The following is a 23,767-nucleotide window of genomic DNA, read 5'->3' as shown; positions in this document are numbered from 1 at the left end:
AAGTGTGAGAGTCTTCACATTAGAACATTATTTTGATCTAAAAACAAAAACTTGGGGAACCACTTGGGGCTTTTGCTGGAGTGAACAACAACGAATATATATGCGGCATTCGTAAGATATTTGACGAAATGTTTTATGCTTTTGCTGGGGTGAACAAGGAATGTGTATGCGACATTCGTAAGAAATTTGATGAACTGTTTTATGCTTTTGCTGGGGTGAACAAGGAATGTGTATGCGGCATTCGTAAGATATTTGACGAAATGTTTTATGCTTTTGCTGGGGTGAACAAGGAATGTGTATGCGACATTCGTAAGAAATTTGATGAACTGTTTTATGCTTTTGCTGGGGTGAACAAGGAATGTGTATGCGACATTCGTAAGAAATTTGATGAACTGTTTTATGCTTTTGCTGGGGTGAACAAGGAACGTGTGTGCGACATTCGTTTTTTTTTTTGGAGGGGGGCAATGGGACGCTAATTATGCGCCCTATGGTTTAACAAACCGGACGCACTAATCGCTCAGTCACACTCGGTCCAATAAAGAACAACAAAAAAAGGTTGTTCCTTACATTTTCCTGGGTTTGAAAAACTTATATTTGTGCTCAGAAGTATGATATATATTTGTAAGGTGCTGAAAATTGGTTTTATCCAACTTGAATACTTATCAGATACGTTAATAATCATATTTGCTGTTATATTCTAGCGAAAGAACAAAATAAATAAAACAAATAGCTCAGAAGAAATGACAAAATTTTCATCAAACGAGTCTTATGACGTAATACACACAAATACCCATAATCTAATAACACAAAAAAATTAACACGCAAGTACACTTAACGATTATTTGTTTACTTGTTTATAATCTATTTCTAACTATAAAAACTCGAAGTGCTAAAACTGTCTTTACCCGCCATTTGTAAAGTTAATATGCTACCAGAACTAACTGTTTTCTATGTGAGTAAAACGTAATAACATTTAACGTTGTTCCAAGGCTGGACCATGCGTAAAAGACTAGATAGCGCGAACCTTGCCGGGGGCTATCAGCCTACTAGCCGTGTCAGCATAAATCTTCGTTTGACGCCTTGGTCTGTGTTCAGACGGCTAAAGAAAAGGAGTGTGACAGGAAGGCCTGGCAGAGTGCGAGAAAAACGTGACTGAGACATGCGCACGAGCCGCTTGACAGACGGCAGGCTGGCTGTGTGGAGCGAGAGATGGTCGATATTTGTGTAGCGCTCGCCAGACGTGTCTGATCCTCCAGTTTCAGAGTTAAACTAAGGCTGACTCGCAGCTACGAAAACAAATCCATCGCTGTCAACATTTCGGAGATATGGATTTTTCTCTCTGTCTATGAAGATTCAAGTAAACGTAAAGTAAGTTTGACTGTTGTGGCTTGAGAACTAAGGCGACAACTCATCTGAGGGACCAGCACATAGCTGAAAAGTTTGAGGCATCATTCTACCGAAGCGATCCTTCAGTTAGGGAGCGTGTAAGCCCCACTCTTTGTTGTCAAAGTAATCGAAAGTGAGAAACGCAAGAAAAAGGTAGGAAGTGAAACCTATTCTACAAAGATATAGAGCTCTCGAAACAAGCAAGATGGCTTTTGGAAAAACGAAAATTTCTGATAATAGTTTCAGGCCTTTATGATGCTGTTCAGGTTTTATTAATACAAAGATACTGATTAGATAGATAACTGAATGGAAATACTTAACGTTATTATAGGCTTCTTTCCATCCGCTGAAAACAATAGGAAACACAACCTATCGAAGTGAACTGTTAGAAATAATTGGTCATTTCGTCAACAGGTATATTGATGGGTTGATATGTACATAATTTAAACGTTTCCATCACGAGCCGCTATCATTGCGATATTTTATTTTGTTTTTCGAAGATAATCTACGCTAGCCGTTCGTAATTGAAAAGCGATAGACCAGAGGGAAGTCAGCTCGTCAACCATCACATAAACTCTTGGTATACTATTGTACTAATGAAATGTGGGCTTCACCGTCACATTATAATGTTCCCCACCCATGGCCGAAAAAGCGAGCACGTTCGGCCACGGGATTCGAACCTGCGACCGGTAGATACCTGTGGTGGGAAGAGCACAGATAGCCCATCGTGTATCTTTGTCCTTAACTTTAAAGAAAAAATGTGTTTTCGCAATTTCTCTTCTTTCTAGCTCATGACAAGTATTATTATTTTTTTAATAACTGATACTTAGTCACCTGTTATACTTATTATCAACTAATTTATTAGCTAGTTCCTTGTTAAAATCATAATTACAAGTAAGCAATCTCAACACTTTGTATTTTAAAATATAAATCCAGAAAATCACTTGTTGTAAAATATGTTAACCTTTGCTTTACCTCAGTACCATTGCCTATTTAAAATAATTATGCCATCAGATCTATAGTTTTCTCTACATTTAGAATATGTATTATATATTTTAGTATAACAACGTGGCATTTCATGTCATAAATCTTAATCAGGATTACGATATCAGGTTTCCAATCAGTTTAATTTAAAAACACAACAAAATTATCGATTTTTTTTCCTATTCTTCTGATATTCCCTTGAATTAATTTTATACCATTAGCCAAATAATAAGTTAGTTTTATATAAAACATTTTCTTTTTCTGTAATACTCACTTTGCCATTATTTTTTTCATACAAAATTATCATCAACGTCATTATTTATATTTATCTATTTTCAGCATTCCTAGCATTTTCCATACCATAATTTATTCCAGTATTTGAACCATGCTCAATTCGAACATTTCAACAAGCCATAAGCTCCTTCTAAATCATTACACTTATACAAATCATTTTCTACTTTATTTTACATTATCTAAATCATCATATTTTAAATTCACATTGGTTCAAATATGTTATCTTTTCTAATATAAAGTATAGTATCCTTAGTCCAAAGAAATTTGAAATATTTTCTTTATCTCGCCTAAACCTATCATTAACATATATTTTTACGTTTTGATACCACTCGGCAATAGCAATGGTGTTTAATTCGTATCTAGCTTTCCAATTCTATTAACTATTCTTTTATCTTTCACGATCCAAACTGTTGTAATAATTGATATTATTTTATTTTTATCTATAATAGACACACAGTGAGCTGGATATATCTACCATACCGACTTTCAGTGAATTCGCCATTTTTTCAACTATTCTACCCACACTTTCTTCCTTAATCCCAGGAATACCCACTTTTCTATATTAATATTTCTGGTTTATTACTGAAGCTCATTCAGTTTCCATTTATGTCCTTATTCAACTCCGTTTATTTTTAATCTATATTTCCTTAATTTGTTTTGTTCTCTCCTTCATTATTTTTAAATACTAATCGAACTTACTTGAACAGAAACTAATTTTTTTTTAAACTACCTCCATTTCTGTTAATTGTTTTTTCGGCACTTTTGTTCTTAAACGTTTTAAATTTCTAACTAATGTTCTTTTCCATATGTTTTGTCCCCTTATCTAATTTTTTTATAACTTCTAACTCTTCATGTATCGTATTTTTCTGATCTACATTTTCGCGTTCCCGCTTTCCACATTTCATTGGTACAATAGTATACCAAGAGTTTATGTGATAGTGGGTGTTGATGAACTGCCTTCCCTCTGGTCTATCACTTTTCAATTACGAACACTTAGCGTATATTATCTTCGAATAGCTTTGTTCGAAATTCATTGTTGGTTGATAATGTTAATGAACATACTTTACCTAATAAACGTGAATCTGTTAAAATGATGTACAAAACATGTTTTACTGAATATGTATTTGAAACTTACGTTAAAGAAGTGACAAAGCAGTTAGACTCTGGGAAAGCTGCTGGAGCTGATCAGATAATAATATTTAGATTAAGAACTAAAGGGAATATTATGTTTTATTAAGTATATTTATCACTTTTGGAAGAAGTCTTTCTGGACATTTTAAAATAGCTATAGCAATCCCTGTATATCAAAGAGGTGATATTAAATATTAGAAAATGACCAACCTATTTCTTTTTCAGTATTGTCTAAGACTTTCTAGTAAGTTTTCAACATCTTCTCTGTTAACCAATTTGAGTTTAGAAAAAAAAACAACAACATGAATACAGAAAATGCAACATCAGAGACGTTGGCTTGTACGTTTTATACAAGTTTTCTAACGACTTTTTTTAGACGAGAAAAACCCTTTAACTTAGCATCACATGAATTGTCAATAGAGAAAATGAAGAGTAAGAATAAGAGGTTACAATTCTGGAGTAAGTTTAAAGTTACTTAACAAACATGAAACAAAACTGGAAGTTATGTTAGTAATGAAAATATAATTAAGCAGGATGTACCACAAGGCTCTGTTTTGGGCCTCGTTGTACCTTTCGTTTTTTATAAATGACTTATATGTCTTAAACGGGAGAAACAGAACTTTTAAAAATGCTATAGTTTTAATATGTTCAGTTAAATCAGATGAAATGTGACTTTTATAAATTGCTTTATCAGTAATTTAATTTTAAATGTTCGGAAAACTACATATGCCAATTTTACACTTAGGGAAGATCAAATAGATAATATGTGTAATAAAACTTTTATCATTCCGTTTTCTGTAATCATTTAACCTACAACAGTCAGGTTATTGAATGAGTCGATTGGTTTAGATATTTGAGAGTTATTATTGACACGAAGTTAACTTGGAAGTTACGTATTAGCTATATCAGAGAAAATTAATAGACAATTTCTCAAATTCATTGCATAAGAGAATTTGTTAATTTGTCTGTTTTAAAAATAATTCATATTACTTACATAAAGTCATATTCAAATTATGGGCTTCTACCATTGGAAATATTACATGAATTAACTGTAAAACTATTAAAAGACGTAAAAAGTCGTGTTATCAAATAGATGTTTATGTTTTATAAACAGTTTGAGATTGTTGTAAATAATATATAAAAGCTATGAATCTTGGAAATGAAAAATTTGTCTCTGTGTAATATCCTCTAAGGAAATACTACGAACTGCTAAATGTAAATAATAAATATAATATTACACGATTATCAAGGAATCTTTGTCAGAAATAGAATAAAGTAAAATAGGACTATAATCCAGAGACACTACAGTTATTTAGGAAGTAAAATAGGACTATAATCCAGAGACACTACAGTTACTTAGGAAGTAAAATAGGACTATAATCCAGAGACACTACAGCTACTTAGGAAGTAAAATAGGACTATAATCCAGAGACACTACAGCTACTTAGGAAGTAAAATAGGACTATAATCCAGAGACATTACAGTTACTTAGGAAGTAAAATAGGACTATAATCCAGAGACACTACAGTTACTTAGGAAGTAAAATAGGACTATAATCCAGAGACACTACAGTTACTTAGGAAGTAAAATAGGATTATAATCCAGAGACATTACAGTTACTTAGGTAACAAAATTTCAATCTATTGCCAAAGCAATTGAAAATAACATTAATATTATGATTAAAAAAGAACTTGACTAATAATTCATAATAATACTAATGAATTATGTAAAAATCGAAATAGCTTTTAATATAGTACTATTTGTCCACATTAACCATGGTATTGTTTAGATTTTTTTTAAAGTGAAATTTGTTTTAAAAAATTGTTTCTTAAGAATTATTAGTAAAAACTATATAATTTTTTTTTCTCAATCCAAAAATAAGTAGTTTCTTGAGTAGATGTTATATAATAGCCCGTACAGAAGCCGAATTTATATATTACAGTGAACCTGCCCCCCCCCCCCAGTGGCACAGCGGTATGTCTGCGGAGTTACAACGCTAAAAATCGGGTTTCGATACCCGTGGTGGGCAGAGCACAGATAGCCCATTGTGTAGCTTTGTGTTTAACTTCAAACAAACGAACAATACTCTGAGCCTATGTTTATATACGTTTTCGAAGAACATGTAGCATTAATACTAGTGTCTTAATGTTTTAAATTGTTCAGCTCGCAAGCTGTTGAAGGTAATGTATTTCTTTCGTCACCAAAACTAAGTTTCGAGGAGAAACAAACGAAGCCTCTGTTCTCTGATTCATTTTACTACTACAGTTTTATTAGGGAGTTAGACTAGTTTAGGATAATTCAACTCCACATCAGTGACCCTGGACAAGAGCAACTAGTTTAAACATTTACAACATGTAGTTCTTTTAGTGTATTGCTTTGTCTAATAATTGATTGAAGACATTTAGAAATGATTGTTATGGAATGAACGCCTTTTTTACAAGCTGGCGAAGCATGATTATAATTATTTATGCTTGTCCTAAGATGTAATGTTAAGTCTCTTATTTTTCAACACTATATTCTTAATCTACTCCCATAGGGATTTTCAAGAATTAGAAGAATGTATAATAATAGTATTTCAACCACATTGTATTCGTCATATCCAATGCCGACGACCCTTTTCTCTCAATCCAGAGCTCTTCCGGCCGACTGGGATACAATGAAGACAGTAGTGGTGGGAACACTATTTATATAAGCTATTTGTCACAACAACAATTGTTATGTCTTGAACGTCTTTCACAAGCTGTAACTAATTATACTTGTCATAAGACATGATGTTAGGCCTTTTTTTAAAAAAAACACTAGCTTCTTTATCTAGTTCCTTAGGGATTTTAGGAGAGTGTTTACAAGTAGTGTTTCAATTATGCACTGTTATGCAGCCATAGTTTTGCAATGAGTTAACAATGCAGCTACAGATAACCGACACTTGAAAGATGAGCAGATCGTTTCTTAAATCCCAGTTGCGGACATATTCAATATTTCTGATTAGAAACTTTATTCTCAGATAAAAAATCTCGTGTCGTTAACAAGTTTCCATCATAGTTCTAGTTGATCCTCTGCCACTACAGTTGTACTTTACTGTCCTGTCATGTAACAGTGCAATTCTGCCACTAATTTTTATTACAAAATTTTCTAAATGCATTGTATTTGACGAACATTGTAATATTTTTGCTCTCTATCTTTATACTCTATCAAGGCATCTTACAAATCACGTGATGTTTAATCGAAGTACTGAGCCGTAACTTACCCCATGACAAACGCCTCTTATTACGTAATCCATCCAATCTGTTTGTCAATACAGTTGAAAAGTCAAGGTTGGTGATTCACCGCTTATCAGTTGTCCAGTTATTACTCATAACACAAATACATTGGATACCTTACCTACGCAAAACCTGCTTGAAGGATATTTGAAGTATATCTCATAAAAAAAATATATACCTGTCGTTTCATTAGACACCAGTATTTGATGTGATAATTTCAACAAAACATAAAGAGTGGGAAGTATTTTCTATTTGTATGCTTATTCATGCGAAGTTTATATAGAGGGTCGGTGACGTTATATCAAAATTAATTTTCAATATGGAAATCAGCAAGTCACGTGACAAACACAGCGGATATAAAGTTGCGGTAGAACGTGTATCAGAACTACATTTTGAAATACCTGGCTTTTCATAAGTAGCGTGATATCACCGAAAATCGATTGCTTTTGGGGAGGGTATGTACCAGCCATTTCCGACACAAAATATACATATACGCAGAATATAACTATTTGACCAAATCGAGGAATTTGAATTTTTAAGAGGGGGTAATTCCTCATGCTTAATGGATTAAGGATTAAGCACTTTGTGGGTTTGAGTCAAGTTTTGTAGGAGAGGATCCTCAGAACTGAACTTCATAAATAAGCCAACTTACTTAATGGACTAAGAATTAAGCACTTTGGGGGTTTAAGTCAAGTTTTGTAGAGGAAGGCCTTCAGAACCGAACTTCATAAATCAGCCAAATACAATTCAATACTATCTGTTAACTACAGTTTGAGAAATACAGATAATATATAAAATACTAATTCTAATATTTTAAAAAATATATGAAATAATGACAACAAGTGTTTTGTTAAATGGCTGAGCAAATATTTATAAAATGGACGAGTTGTAAGAATATGTTAAAGAAAAATTATAAAAAAGTAAGTTCATATGAAACAACTATAATCGTTGTTGTCATAGTGGCACGTTAGCAGACACTTGTTTTTCCATGAGAAATTCAACTTTTGATTCTTTTTCTCTTAGTTAAGGAGCCAAGAAAAATTACACCAATTTGCCCCCCCCTCCATAATCTGGCCATACCCTTTCCCACGTAAAGTATTCGTATATTAAGATAATAAAGATGTGGCCGGATTTATAATTTATTTGTACTTAATGATGTTGTTAAACAAAGAAATATAGTTGAACTTGATGCACCAGGACCAACAAGAAAGGGACCTGCAAAAAGTCGTACTCCAAGCGTGTTATGTAAGCGCGACGTCTTAAAACAAGTGAGAATTCACAAATCACAAATATAATGGTTCTGTGGCAAAAGCCGTCCATGTGTCTCAGGCAACATACTCTGTCTGAAAAAGTAACAAAAGTTGCTTCCACGACATATTTGTTCAACCATCACGTACCTCAAGCAGCTAGAGAATGAAACAGATAATTATGTTATTGCATATAGTAAGAAGTACTGCCCAAGTTGTTGGTCGCAACGCCTATGTATTTTGTGCGATCAGACTCTTGAAACTCGCTCTGGGAAACCATCCTTCTCCTACACTTGATAAATTATGGAAAGCAGAAAGGACATATGGGGTGCTTTGAATATGACTGTCTTACAAAGAAACATTTTGCAATGGAAACTACGTTGCAGGGCTATTGTCAGGATGCTTGGTCGTGGCGACATAGACTGTAACGATGTGGTGAAGCTCCAAAATCATTTTAATTCAACGTATACTCAACCTCTGTATACTTAAACTATTGGGACAATGTTAGGCTTTCCACATCCACTGGTGATTATCTGATCAAAACCTGATTGCTGTTATTACAGACTGCAAGGAATAATAAACAGGTTATGCTTGTGTTTTTTGAGCGTTAAAGCATTACACTGTATTATATCATGCAATCGCAGGTGGGTATTAAATCAAAAAATAGCGAATAGGCAATTTTTCCAGCGCCGTAATTATAGCTTACTTTCTCCGGGGTCTTTTAGATTTAAATAGGTTTTGTCGCCTTATAAGTAGCTGTCTCAGTTCTTAATTATAGGTTGGAACGAGCAAGGTGGTAATTAGATAATTTAGATGATTAGAGCTGACTATCTTTTGCAGTCAGCGAGGTTTTGCCTCTAGAACATGCGCAGTAGCTTGTGGTTAGTTAATATCCAATCACAAAACGCAGATCAAACCCACGCTGCAGGAGGCTATGCGTTTTTATCAGTAGATTTTTCTGTGCCATCATTATCACGTACGTGTAATGTACCACTTTGCGCTTATCGGAGTTGGCGAAAAACTTATCTTGATTGATATACGTTAGTGATTAAAAGAATGACGCATACGCTTTGAAAGCATTCCGTCCTTAACTTGTCTTGATTTAGGCTATAGACAGCTAGAAAATTAACAGATAGATGCGTATAAAACAAACGTGCAGCTAGATAGAGAGAAGACAAACGAACAAATAGATAAATCGGTTGTAAAAAATCTATACACCTATTTATACTCTATGTAAATTATTTTAGTATGCATCACCCTGATGTAATTTGTACTATTTTACCGTTTTTGTCGAATCTTGAGAAGTTCATCTCGTCTGAATATGAAATGAAAATAGAAACTAATATTTCTCAGTTTTTATTTTGAGATTTTATTCATGAATCTTTAAAAATTAATTTATTCAAGCTTATTACTGTTTCATAACCTTTTTTTTTCTTATTCTTTCAAGTTATACCCGTGGTGGGCAGAGCACAGATAGCACATTGTGTAGCTTTGTGCATAATTACAAAGAAACAAACAGATTTTCAAGTTATCGATATCAGGCTGCAGTAAGCCAAGGACGTTTTAAAGTTTAAAGTGAATGAATGTTTTAAAGTTTAAAGTGAATGAATGTTTTAAAGTTTAAAGTGAATGAATGTTTTAAAGTTTAAAGTGAATGAATGTTTTTAAGTTTCAAGTGATTAGACAATGAGAATAAATTTACAAATAATAAAACAGTCTTCATTAACATTTACTTGTTTATGTTTCATTTGTTTATGTTAAACAAATACAAGAAGGTGGGGTAACGTATTGAGATTGTTTGTTTGTTTTAAGGCAAACCTCCTTGGGCTATCTGCTGTAACCACTGCCAGGAATCGAACCCAGGATTTTAGTGTTGCAAGTACTTAAAGTTACTGATGTCCCATAGAGGGACACGAATTTAGGATTAAAAGGACGAAATACAGTGTTTTGAGTAATTAAAGGGACGAAATACAGTGTTTTGAGTAATTAAAAGGACGAAATACAGTGTTTTGAGTAATTAAAAGGACGAAATACAGTGTTATGAGTAATTAAAAGGAGAAACAAAGCTGGGTTAAAGATTTGCCTTATAATGATGAATAATTGAATAAATATATAGTATTAGCTGGTCATCTAGCAAGTTCAAACTTGACCTCTGTTGAACCAAGAGTTAGCGCACCTAATCATGTACGTTCAGTTACTACCAGTTCGGAACACCAAGAGTAGAAATTAATCTAATAAAAAACACCTTAAATGTGAAAAAAGGTGCGGCAAAAAAAAGGATTGAGTGTGCGACTTAAAGGAATGAAATTAGATATGGTGGCCAATCTAGTAGCTACACTTATAGCACTGATAATAATTTAACAGCAAATTTTCATTCATTAGTTAGCTAGGCCGTGTATTTTATTTTACCCACAATCATGTCCCAAGTTGAACAAAAAACGCGGCTAAATGGGACTGAATAATGTGGCCCGGCATGGCCAGGTGATTAGGGCGCTCGACTCGCAATCTGAGGCTCGCAGGTTCGAATCCCCGTCACACCAAACATGCTCGCCCTTTCAGCCGTGGGGGCGTTATAATGTGACGGTCAATCCCACTTTTCGTTGGTAAAAGAGTACCCCCCCCCCCCAGTTAGTGGTGGGTAGTGATGACTAGCTGCCTTCCCTCTGGTCTTAATTGGTCACTGTTTAATTAGGGACGGGTAGCGTAGATAATGTTTTCTTATAACCTTTGTAAATTGGTTATTGTATAGATAATAATCAAACAAGAATTAATACGCTGAAAACCACGTTTCTGTATGCGTAAACATTTCTCGGTGGCGCAGCGGTAAGTTTGAGAGCACATAATGCTAGAATTCGGAGTTCAATCCCAGCTACATAAACAGCGTGGAAGCCTTGCACTAAACCAAAACAAACAACAAACCTAAACATGGCAGAGACTTTCTTTATAGATCTGTATAGTGGCTTTAATGATCGTATATCAATAGTTAGATGGACATTGGAAGCTGAAGACAATTTGAATATTTATGTTGTGTTGAATAATACTTTATTTTATAACGTATGTCGAAGAATAAATGGAAGATAAATTAATAAGCTTCAAGAAAGTAGAACTATTTTTGCCGTAGAATGTTTTCTTTAATCGTTAATTTTAGTAAACACAAAATCACCATGGTGACCAATGTATATTGAGTTCATTACAAATGAACTATATTCATGATGTATATATATTGTTAAACTCAAAAACGTATTTGGTTGTCCACTCCAATTTCTGTCAAACTGCAGAAACATTTTTTTTTGTAATATGACAAGATACCTTTCCTTAAAGAACTCCATATCAATCCACACCGACACTCCCCTTAATTATAGTTTCCAGGGCAACATATCCATCTGATTTTTAGAAAATAACATTCGTAAGTCGAAAATGTTTTTCATAATACTCAACAATTTTTCAACATGAAAATGTGGTGTTTCTAAGCCATCATACGTCAGAGAAAGAGAAAAAAAATTGGTTTTTGTATTAGAAAATAAACCACCCTTTTGAATGTTTATTTACGGCAAAGCTACTTAGGTTATCTGCCGCCGTTCCTAATTTTGAACTACTGAATAGAGAGAGAGGAGAACCAGCCAGCACCATTCTAACGCCAACCATCCACGCTAAGAGATTGACAGTCACTCTTGTAACGCTCCTGCCTATTAGATTGAGAGAAATATTTTGCGGTATTGCACGAATTCGAACCCGGCTCGTCATCTCCGGAATCCAGAGCTCTAACACAGGGTCAACCCACTCCCAAATATACAACGACATTTCATACATATGTATATTTTTTATGCTGACTTAACGACTGCATAATCATTATTAATGGGTTTTTGAAAAAAAACTTGTACCAGTGATAAATTTTAGAGGTTATAGTTTTTCTTAATACTTATGGTAAATTTAGAGGTTATAGGATTCTTTAATATTTGTGGTAAATTTAGAGGATATAGATTTTCTTAATATTTGTGATAAATTTAGAGGTTAGAGGTTTCTTTAATATTTGTGGTAAATTTTAGAGGTTATAGGTTTTCTTAATATTTATGGTACATTTTGAGGTAAATTTTAGAGGTTATAGGTTTTCTTAATATTTATGTTAAATTTAGAGGTTATAGGTTTCTTTAATATTTATGGTAAATTGCCGCAAATATTAAGGAAAACTACAAGTTCTAAATTTATGTTCTTTCCCCTTTCCGATGTCACCAGAGTCTTATCAGCCCATTTTCTGTGCATAAATTCATAAGTATTAGTATAAATACTGTATGCTCCTCAGTGGCACAGCAGTATGTCTGCGGACTTACAACACTAGAAACCGGGTTTCGATACCCGTGGTGGGCAGAGCAGAGATAGCCCATTTTGTAGCTTTGTGCATAGCTACAAACAAATAAATACTGTATATTACCGGGGGGTTTCTTACAAACATGGATCTTCTCTACTACTAGGTACTTCATCGGTTCGGTGCATGTTTTCCAGTGAGGTATCACACTGACTATGTAAATGAACGTACTCGAGGTTGTATTTTAACATGAAATTCTTAAACTCAATAAACATGTTAAAATTTAAATACAGCCCCATAACTAACTCATAACACACACACACACATAAATACGATAAGTAAATGCATTAATATGTTATAAAATAATTTAGTTTAATATTATAGGCATATTCTTTTAGTGGTTGTTGCAGCCCATCGTTTCTTTTCAATTTTCTCGCTGGACTCGAGCACTTATGGTTAAACCTGACTGAGTAGCATCAAACTCTTTTTAATTTGTACTGTGATTGGCTAAAGAAACAATAGGGCTAACCAGAGAGTGGATAATGGGTATTTCTTGTGTAGAGTTGTCTGGTGATTGAACAAATTCTATCCTGGTAAACATATATTTTACTAAAGTTTTAGTGAAAATTTTAGGGGAGGCGAAAGGAGCGGCAAACAAATTTTTAGGTTGGTGCCTGACACCCCTCGCCTCCCCTTGAGAACACCACTGTTGTGTTGAAGCATAGATCAGTTATTAGGGGTCATTCAAAAATTGTGTAACGCAAAGGGATGGGAGGGTGTCTACGCCTGTGTTACGCGAGGAAGGGGGGTGTCATGAACAGCGTTACATATCATACAGTAAAAGTTGAGGTCGACAGAAAAATCATTATTGCAATTTAACATACTTCGATTTGAATTCAAAACAATATTACGTCTTCAGCAAGAAAGATGCAAATATGATTTTATCATAATCCACTAGACAGCGGCTGCTTGCATTGATGGATGTTACCATTGGCTACATAACTTATTTATTAAGGAATCTATACAATAATTATTTAATATACTTAAAGATATTTAAACTTGTAGGCGTTTGGGTTAAGCTGATCAGTCAGAATTACGTAATGAGTTAGGGTGTTACGACCTATGTTACAAACTGTTACATAAACCTTAACTAAAATTTATTATAATGAAATTATCTGTTTAATTCGATCGACGAAATTATTTGACTTGAAAAAGACTTCTGAAGTGAAATTAGAGAAAAATATCCATGCATTCATTTTACAAATTAACTCAAATTAGATCTTTGTATTTGAGATTTCAAAGGGAATTAATGCGTATATGTTTATAGCTTTGTTTGTTTGTTTGTTTTGAATTTCGCGCCAAACCGTCCCTAATTTAGCAGTGTAAGACTAGAGGGAAGGCAGCTAGTCGTCACCACCCACCGTCAACTCTTGGGCTACTCTTTTACTAACGAATAGTAGGATTGACCGTAACATTATAACGCCTCCACGGCTGAAAGGACGAGCCTGTTTGGTGGGACGAGGATTCGAACCCGCGACCCTCAGATTGCAATATTTTGTGTAAGATGGACAACAATAAGCAAAGTCCATGAAACTACCGAATATTTCTTTTAGGAGCCTTATGTTTACTTATAGTAACTTACTGTGAAAACTTAGTCCCAAAACGTCCATAACAGGATACCAAGCAGAATACCCATAATTCCAGTGAAGCAGTAGAATGTAAAGTTTGTTTAATGTACAAGTTGATCTTGTAGTTATATTCTGTTATTTTAGGTGTGGACTTTCTTGGGGAAGAAGCACACTGTGAATTGGATTTTATCCCACATGTTAAGCATGTCAAATCATAAAATATGACACGTTTTTTTTATCGCAAAACTTATCATCTATCTTCTATTCCGTCGAATTTCATCGTCATGCAATTCAGGAGTTCCCAGCCCTAACAAACTGTTATTAATATTTAGGTCCCTTGGTCTTAGTCAAGTACACATGCGTAATTACTGAGTTCGCTTCAAGCTCCACCTCTTCCTACCATTAATCACGTAAAGTGTCAGTATTGGCCACTGTTTCTAACGTATCACGTGATTTCAAACAAAAACAATCTAAACATAAAAAGTGTTTCTTCCAAATTAAAGCAAGGATTTACCGACCTTAAATCAATTATGAGATCCTGTTGGTATAAAATTAATATTTAATATGTTGGAAGTAAACCAATTAACTTGAAAACACGATGTTTGAAAACAAAACCCATGTTAAGTTATAAGTTAAGACCAAACAAGCCAGACATGTTACAACATTGAACATAAACCATGTTAATACGACGTAAGCTCGAAAATAAAAGATATAATAACATGAATTAAACACTCATTTCAAGCTGAGCGAGGTTTTCTCTTTCATGCTGTTTATGTATTTAATTCACAAGTTTTCGGTCACATTTTCAGCAACTTCTGGTATGTCTTAATGTATATATATATATATATATATGTATATATATCACCTATATTACAAACCTGCATTGATATATGAATCAATTTTATTTTTGTATGAAAATCTTGTTCCAGTCATCTGCAAAATATAATTCTACGTGAAACTGATCAAAATAGAATGTTACATCTCGTATTAGTGAATTTGTTTGAAGTTAAAGAAAATACCGGAGTTATGCGGGAATTTTTATTTCAAAAACATAAATAAATATTTATCTGGATAAGATGTATAAACAGTGGATGTTTTTTTAAACAACTGAAGGGAGTGCGGATTAATCCTATGTAAGTTGGTAAATCGGTTGATGAAACTTCTATTACTCTTTCTGTCAATATCTGAAGGAGTAATGTAATGCGGTCAGAACGGACCGGATAACTGCCCCTATGTTTTATGTGTGATTAGAATTAATACTTTAAATTATAAGATAAACTTAAATTATAGTACTTTTAATTGTAAGTAAACTAATATGTTTAAAAGGTTGTATTTGAAAATATCAGAACTACCATACGTTTAAAACGATAACCTACAAATTTACAAACCTTCATTTCCTGTGGCTTAACGGTAAGTCTTAATGCTGAAAATCGGGTTTCGATCTCTGTGATGGACACAGCAAAGATAACCCATTGTGTAGCTTTGTGCTTAACAATAAATAATTAAATGTACACGAATAATATAATAATATATCTTTTATTGATAATATATCGATTGTATTTTATGACTCGTATATGCCCATTGGTTATATAAGCTAAACTGAAAATTGGCTGGTAATTATATATATATATATATGTTTATTTGTTTGTAATTAAGCACAAAGCTACACAATGGGCTATCTGTGCTCTGCCCACCATGGGTATCGAAACCTGGTTTCTAACGTTGTAAATAACTCCGCAGACATACCGCTGTGTCATTGGGGGCATATAAACCAATGAAATGCCTGGAATGCAGCCTTCTTGCGCATGTACAATCTAATGGCAGGAAATTTGTTAGGATTTAGTTTGCGCTCAGGCACAAAAGATTTTACCACTGTAAAACTGATCCCAAGTCGTACACAACAGGTAAATCCTACTTCCACCTATATGGTTTCCGTACTCCTATTCGTAAATAATATTTTTTATTTGATCAACGTTGTATCGTGATAGATAGGGGTGAAGGTTATATAGAACCCAGGCCTAAGAGGTCCTTAAGCCAAATTACATAAATAAATCTGTTTATAAGTATCCCAGTCCCACCAAAACACGTTCGCCCTTTCAGCCGTGGGGGCGTTATAATGTGACGGTCAATCTCACTATTCGTTGGTAAAAGAGTAGCTCAAGAGTTGGCGGTGATGACTAGTTGCCTTACCTCTAGTCTTACACTGCTAAATTAGGGACGGCTAGCGCAGATAGCCCTCGTGTAGCTTTGCGCGAAATTCAAAACAAACAAATTGTTTATACATGTTCGAACTCGCCAAGAAATGTCACATGAATTCTGTATATTCTCACTTCCACGTATATATGTGTATGTAAGTATTCCATACAGTATTATTTGCATAATCTAAGCTATGGACAACTAGTTTTCCACAGGTAATGAGAAGTTGTTTTACTACTGCATCACTTAGAAAATTATAGAGTAGGCAATGAAACAAAATATATATTACTTAAATATAGACAAAGAAACCTTTAGACTTAGTACCAATCAGAATGTTCGTTACTTTAAGAATTACACTTGTATAAAGATATTTTGTTGTCTTCTATACCCGTCGTTTGAACCCTGCCACAAAAACGTCTACAAGTGTGAGGAAGAAGAGCAAGTTAGGTCGGCTGTATGAACAATTTCACTCTGACTCGTGTTATTAAAGTGTTTCAGCCTCACCCCTAAGACCTCTAGCTAAAGAATAATTGTAGCCCGCGTGTCATGGTCCTTCAGAATGATTGACAGGCTAGTAGACAGCAACATCTGGCTGGGGTTGGCTAGAAAACAGCTTTCATCATCAGGCTTGAGATCGATGTCGGGTTATGGCAATGTAATAATTGAGCAGACTGTAGATTATGTTCCCGTGTCAAGATCAAAAGACCGACAGATAGAGGAGTGGAATCGTGCCTTATAGCCATTCGTTGACTGTGCAAGAAATAGGATACATTCATTAATAACAATAAAAAAAGGGACTTTGAGTGGGTGAAAGAGCTGGAAGGAGGAGTAGGGACTGAAAAAGACGCTTGGGTATTATAACTGGTGAATGGTCATGTTTGTAAAGGTTTAGTGCAGAGGAAAACAAATTTTATTTCTAGAAATGTTATCACTCTTTGGAGAACCATAAAATAATCCGTGATATACAGTTGATGATGTTTTTCGTTCTAGAGTAAAATAATAAGCGATAACTCTGTTGACTTATAACTCTACAAACCGGGTTTCGATACCCGTGGTGGGCACAGTACATCTAGCTCATTGTGTGTGTGTGTTTTTTTTTTGCTCGACTTAGAAACAGCCCCCCCCCCCCCCAGTGGCACAGCGGAATGTCTGCGGATTTACAACGCTAGCTTTGTGCTTAACTACAAACGATTGTGAACACACCCAGTGGCGCAGCGATAAGTCTGGTGACTCATAACTCTACAAACCAGGTTTCGATACCCGTGTTTTTTTGTTGTTTTTTTTTGCTTGACTTAGAAACAAACCGGTTGTGAACACAGAGCAACATCTGTGATACTGAACATTGTAACAAGATGGTGCGAAACTTTATGAGAAAAACGGACTTTTCGCCCATCAGTTTCAGCGTATCTATTACTGGGACCAAGACCGATTTACTTGTAGATTGTGAATATATTTTTCATGTACCTGAAAATGTTTCTGACAGTTTGAAACGTGTGACTTTTTAAGTTTCAAACAGTTACAATTCGTTGTGAGTAATCATTTCACAAGAAAATTTCACGGTATATGATGTTTTCTGGCTATGAACGATACGGTAATATTAATGGTAGACGAATTACAAACCAATATACGTAATACTATACTTGCTTATATCACTAATATAAATGTTTTACTGGAGACTATAGAGAGGCAGCTGGTCAACAGTATCCGTCATCAATTGTTCGGTTACTCTTGTCTGACCAAATAGTGAGATATGGCCGTTATTCTTCTAGCTTATCGCAGTTCCCAAGTGCATAGCGGTAACGAGTCGCAAAACACGAATATTCGGATTCACACTACAGGCACACTAATCATAGGTCACACCCAGCCCTTCCCAAGGTGAACATCACCATCAAAATAGTGTACTTTCAGTTTCTAAAGAGCCAATAACACTCTTGAGATAATTTCAGTCGTGAATTTTAATATTTCTAAATAAATAAAAATATCATATGACATCTCACAAAAGAATAGGACATATTTAAAACATTAGAAGATTGACTCTCAACTTTTTGTGGCCCGCGCACCCCTCCTCTAAAATGTGTGCGACATTTGAGGGAAAACGGACCTTATATAGGCCTCTTCCGCTCACCCCCTGGACCCTCATTTCGTACTCCTAGTTCGGAACCTCTGCATTAGAACCATTGGGTTTTTTGTAAAAACAAAAGACTTTTTTTTGTCCGAAATCCTATCTCAGCTTTAACGAGATGTAAAGGCTATCTTTGTAAAAATGGTCCCACTTCGTTACTTTCTATCTTTAACTTTTTAAATCAAATACCCTCCCATTCTTCCTTCCTCGAAATTAACTACCCTTCTTGAAATTCCCCTGAGTTGAGAACTGGATGTTTCCAATACCTTCAATAATAAAAACACTTCAATATCCAGCATTAGGCCTACCTTCTTTTTCTTCATTTATTTAAGCTATGCCAACGGTATATAATTCAGCCTCCAACAATCGTCCCATTTTTTTTTGTGGGGGGGGGCGGATAGAGCCTAGTGGTAAGCCTACCGGATTGTGAACCCCTCAAAATTGCGCTCCGCACTTCGGGGCTGTCGATGCGTTATAAGAGTGACGGATATGCTGATAACTCTTATATAGTTTCGATCGAATACCGAAATAAAGAAATTAAATTATTTTTCAGGAATGTTCGGAAAATGAAATTAATGCCAAGGAAAAAAAGTTACAATGGTAGAGAAAAGCAACGTCCAGTAATTGGTCTGCATCCTTATTTTTTTCGGGAATGTTAATTCAACTGAATTAACGAATAACTACGTAAGTTATAATTTATTTTTATTATAAAACAATGTTTTTGCAACAGTTTAATTGACTTGTTCTCAGCAGAATACAGACAAAAGTGTTTATTTTTGATCACTGAATCCCCAAATGTAACTTGGAGTTGGTTAACTAGTGCCCCAGTATAGTATCTGTTGAAACAAAGTGTGAGGCCCGGCATGACCAGGTGGTTAGGGCGCTCGACTCGCAATCTGAGGGTCGCGAGTTTGAATCCCCGTCCCACGAAAACATGCTCGCACTTTCAGCCGTGGGGGCGTTATAATGTGACGGTCAATCCCACTATTCGTTGGTAAAAGAGTAGCCCAAGAGTTGGCGGTGGGTGGTGATGAATAACTGCCTCCCTTCTAGTCTTACACTGCTAAATTAGGGACGGCTAGCGCAGATAGCCCTCTTGTAGCTTTGCGCGAAATTCAAAACAAACAAACAAACAAAGTATGTATTTTTGCGATTTAAGTTACGGCACGAAACAATTTATCGTATCTGAAACAAAAATCAACATCAAAAAGGTAGGCAACGTAATTGTAATTGCTACTATGTAACCTTGAATTGGCCTGATAGTTAAGGCGCTCTACTTGCCCTCTACGGGTTGCGGGTTCCAATCCCATTACCCCACAGGTCTTCCCTTTCAGCCGTGGGGGCGTTATAATGAAATGTTTAATCCGACTTTTCCTTGGTAGAGAGTAGCTCAAGGGTTGGCGATGAATGGTGTTGACTAGCTATCTTCCCTTTAGTTCTAGTGTAGGTAGTCCTCGAGAAGCTTTGCGCAAAATTCAACATCAAAGTATCTCCCCCTTTTTTTTGTTTCCCCCTGAAAAATATTGAATTAATAACTCACTGCATTCAGATACAATAAATAGTTGGAAATAATACTTTAAAAAGTTTGTTTAACAAACGAAGTTTAAAGTGTACGTAGGAGCGTAATATTAATTGTATTTAAATGCTACAAGGAATATGCTGATCACACGTTAGAACTATTAAAGCTGCTGCTCGAGTTGAGTTTCGATCTGCGTATTAAGTAATGAATTTGGTTTGCTTTGTTTTGAATTTCGCGCAAAGCTGCACGAGAGCTATCTGCGTTAGCCGTCTCTAATTTAGCGGTGATAGTCTAGAGGAAAGAGAACTGGTTAATACCGCCAACGCTAGAGCTATTCTTTTACCAACGAATAGTGTGATTGATCTACACATTATGACGCTCCCACGACTAAAAGGGCAAACATGTTCGCTGACGGGGATCGAACCCGCGACCCGCAGATTGCGAGTCGATAATGTATATTTCCACATCTTCTCTCTGTACGTACATATATGCATTACTTTTTCTTTTGCTCGAAATATGTAATGAACTTACTTAATAGTAACGGCTACTTTTAATACATTCTATTTCATAAAAAAAAAGTGCGCGAACTTAACCTTATATGAAAACATGCATAAATGTCATATTAATTTAAAGAGTGACTTTCAATTCAGAAACGAGTTCTGAGCAAACCTTGGTTAAAGAAATTTAATTTTTTATTCGCTAGCAGGTCATAGAAACTTATACAGGCTAACGTGCTTTTGTAATACCATATTAATTTTGACCTGTAAAGACACTGTGAGACAAACACTTCAAATTTCGTAATAAATATTATCATTAACTTTTAAACTTGTACGTGCGCTAGTTTTATGCAAGTGAATGCATTCACTCAGTCTTTTTCTCACTAAGTATAGGGTGTCGGGCTTGACCTAGTGGTTTGCATGCTGCACTTGCAGGCCATGGGTGTGGCGGTCAAATCTCACTATTCGATTAGAGTAGCCCAAGAGTTAACGGTGGATGCTGTTGACTATCTGCCTCCCCTCTAGTTTATCAGTTCAAAAATAGGGCTGTTAGCGCAGAGAGTATGTCACTGATAACACAGCACAGTACTTAGATTCGGATATCGACATCTTTAACCAAACACTTAAATTCAAAGTTTTCATTAAAACAGACAGTTTTAATTTTCAACCTATAAACGTTCCCTTTCTGAATACAAGTGTTTGAAAAAAACTATGTTGCAGTTTTTACTATTTACCGCTTACTAATTACATTGTTCAACATTACAAGATTTTGTGCACAGAGCTAATACACTCATATTTTTTTCACAAACTAGGATGCTCCTCAAGCATTTTCAAACACAGATTTGTTAAAATATTTGCAGGAAATTCAATAATTTTCTTGGTCTTTTCAGTTTTACTGAATATTATAACCTCTTCAAAACTATCTTGTAACACATTAATTTTTAGCTAATTATTTAAAGAAATTGTTTGTTTGTTTGTAAATAAGCACAAAGCTACACAATGGGCTATCTGTGCTCTGACCACCACGGGTATCGAAACCCGGATTCTAGCGTTGTAAGTCCGCAGACGTATCGCTGTGCCACTGGGGGGGGCATTTAAAGAATTTAATTTTTTACTATAGTGTATAGTACAACATTACGTCACTAGATTACTTATTAGTTCCCTTATTACTTTGCAATATTCGCCATTTTGCCGTTTCATTTTCTTTTCTAAATTTTATTTTATTATTGTTATTGCAAACTTACCTATTCTTACCTATTGTTATCTAGTATAGTGAACTCTTAAAGGTCAAAGAAATTTTTCAAAAATTTTAGAGTATTCACGGTTCTAGACACGCGTTTTGTTTTAACAATGGCGGGTTGTTCAAAGAAGTTGGCTAATTTCCTTTCGCCCTAGTTGTCTGTTGTTGTGGATCATTTCATGTTAACTTCCCGTGTACTTTCTCTCGGTAAAGATAGCCTTATAGTAGAGGTGGACAACCAAATGTTTACAACTAGCAGAACAGGTGATTCATAGAAGGTGCAACATCTCTCAGTTATTCTATAATGGAATGACCCATGGTCATAAGAAGAAACACAAAACGTAATATTGTATTCAGAAATTTATTTGTGCAACCAATGACTACACGTGTCTTCATTCGTATTGTTGTCAAAAACGTTAGCTTAAATAAATTCTGGTTTTTAATGAAAACTGCATTAGGCTATACTGTAGCAAACTCACATGTTGCTTTTTGAATTGATAAATATGATGGTAATTATGACCATGGAATGACCAACAGGACATGAGTTTTGCACGTGAGTTATGACGCTGTTCTACGTATTGATAGTTGGTAACTTTAGCAAATTTATATGGACAGTCGAGTATTTTTATTTTCCAACAATATTTAATAAATTATCTATATCTAGCCCCACAGCGGTATATCAGTGGACTTACAAAGCTAGAAACCGGGTTTCGATACCCATGGTGGGCAGAGCACAGACAGCCCATTGTGTAGTTTTGTGCTTAACTACAAACAGTTTATATCTATGCTTTCTTTAAGTACTTTCATTAAAGTATTGGTTATTATATTTATTATAACTAATTTTAATTGTTATTATAAAATTATTTCACATTGTTAATTTAGATTATGGAGTTAGGACTAACCTAAATCTATTAAGCTACTGAGCCAAATACAAGTTTTACCATGGTCTGGTAGTTCTTTAACATATCTACTTTTATTTATTAATTTTATTTTTATGCTTATCATATTATTATAATGATTATGATATATAATATTATTCTTATTCATAATGATTATTCTGCATTGTTAACTTAGTATATGGATTGAGTAATAGCCTAAGTTTTCATGTCTCGCAAAATCTCGTGAAAACACCGTTAGCAGAAGGGTACCCAACGGATGAAATAATGTATTCCAATCATTATAAATAAGATAGTTTGAAGACTGTATTCAATTAGTTACGCTAATACTGGGTATAATTTTAGTTCCAATCTATTTAAGTAGCTTGTTTTGGTCAAAAGTTAATGATACTGAATCAGAATTTATATGTATACATATATTATTTGTGGTTATTTGATGAGCCAGACTTTTAATATTTTAATAAAAATTACTAGTTTTCACGTACGACAAATTATGAGCATGTATAAGCAGACAATTGGAAATAGTTAAGATAGTTACTATGTGATTTTTTTTCATTGTACGCGATTCATTCTAGTATAAAGAGCCAGAATATTTCACTGTATTGGGCTTCGTTGTTTAAAAATTTCAAAATAAAGCAGCCACAGCTTTGAAAGTCTTTCATCTGTAGCAAAAAAAATTCATTTTTGAATCAAAAATGTAGTAGAACTAACCCTTATATCTTGTATATCAGTTTTTAGATTTAAATTACAAGACATTTTTAGTACGCTCATTAAATAAGATTACTATCTTAATGTAAATATTTCGCCTCTTGCAAGGAATTAGTCATATTATTAGTAGAAAGCAATTTTCTTTGCTTCATATAAGTGGAACTATACTGGTGTGGAATTTCTTTTCGCAACCCTCAGTTAATAAGAACAGGTATGAATTTATTTGTTGTTTGATAACGTCAGTTAAAATACCAATTTTTGCATAAATATTTATAAAAATATGAGTAGCATTTGAGGTGGAGTGTAAAAAGTAAGAGATAACAATAACTTGGTTAGGAAAGGGGATAAAAACATCTGAA

At 34.5% G+C, this 23,767-nt stretch overlaps 1 protein-coding gene across 1 annotated transcript in view; it reads left to right on the top strand.

Annotated features, from left to right (window-relative positions):
- The first annotated feature begins 1,115 nt into the window (after positions 1–1,115).
- Positions 1,116–23,767, top strand: part of LOC111086135 — a 61,939-nt gene continuing 39,287 nt past the window's right edge. The window contains exon 1 of the mRNA XM_022387758.1: positions 1,116–1,539. The gene's annotated coding sequence lies outside the window, so the exon portion shown is untranslated. The remainder of the gene's footprint in view (positions 1,540–23,767) is intronic.

This window comes from Limulus polyphemus, unplaced genomic scaffold, assembly GCF_000517525.1.
Source record: "Limulus polyphemus unplaced genomic scaffold, Limulus_polyphemus-2.1.2 Scaffold872, whole genome shotgun sequence".
Lineage (NCBI taxonomy): Eukaryota > Metazoa > Arthropoda > Merostomata > Xiphosura > Limulidae > Limulus > Limulus polyphemus.
The sequence above is the reverse complement of the archived record's forward strand: the minus strand, read 5'-3'. Positions and strand labels throughout refer to the sequence as shown.